Below are 1,173 nucleotides of genomic sequence, written 5' to 3' on the forward strand. Positions count from 1 at the left end.
GCTGTTATATTTGTCTATTTGTTTATCTTTATGCCAGTACCATACTGTATGATTACTATGGCTTTCTAGTAAGTCTTTAAGTCAGATAGTATAAGCCCTCCGACTCTGATGTTATTTTTCAAAGTTGTTTTGACCATTTTTGGTTCTTTGCATTTCTGTATGAATTTTAGAATCGGCTTGTCAATTTCTACAAAAACCAAAAACTTCTGAGATTTTAATACAGGATCACATTGACTCTAGATTGTAAGGCTCACCTCATTTTTCTTTTCCATCATCTTCTAAAAGTCACAGAACTTTGTTTTCTAATCCATACTTTGAAAATCATTGTTTCTTTCTTTTTTTCCCCCTAGTTTTTTGGTTGTTTCGGGCAGAAATTTTAAATCTAGTACCTGTTACTCCATCTTGGCTGGAAATAACAGACTAACAAACTAAGGCCTTTTGACTACAAATCCCATTCTCTTTCCATAGAAGCCTGACATGAAAGAGAATGGGTATACTCTTACCTTAAAAAAAAGAAAGATATTATAAAAATTGAGTTTCACTCCTGCTACTACCTTCAATAAATGCTTAAAATGCTGTCCCCCCACCCAACAAGATTGGATTATTACACATCAATTCTTACATTCCCGAATCTCGATTTTTACAGATTAAATCTATTACTTTTGTTCAGTTTTTTATTATGGAAAGTCATGAAAAACCTGATCTCATGGCAAATTTACTCCTTTGGAAGAGACGAACAGGATGTTGTTTCCTCTGTGATTTCCTAGTACAGAGGACATAGCCATTTATTTGGTATGAAAAGAAAAGCCAGTTCTTTTTTTAAAATTTATTTTTTATTAGCATATTCATTGTTACAAATCACACTTATTCTTTATGCCCCTTATCCAGTTTCCCCTCCTCCTCTCTCTACCCCTTTCCCCTTGCACACCCCCTTCCCCTCCCCCCTCTAATAACCATAGATTCGTTCTCTCCATCTGACAGATTAACTGTTCCTCTGTTGGTTTGGTTTGTTGCCTAGATGATCTGTCTACTATTGAGACAGTCCCCTATTACCATAAATCAGATGTTTCTTCTATTACTCTGGAGTGTGCTTTATGGAGAGAGAGGACTACTTTTTTTTTTTTTTTTTTTTTGGTCTCCACTGGTGCCTCTCCTTGTGTCAATGCAGTTGAG

This window comes from Galeopterus variegatus, unplaced genomic scaffold, assembly GCF_000696425.1.
Source record: "Galeopterus variegatus unplaced genomic scaffold, G_variegatus-3.0.2 Scaffold240, whole genome shotgun sequence".
In the NCBI taxonomy this organism is placed as follows: domain Eukaryota; kingdom Metazoa; phylum Chordata; class Mammalia; order Dermoptera; family Cynocephalidae; genus Galeopterus; species Galeopterus variegatus.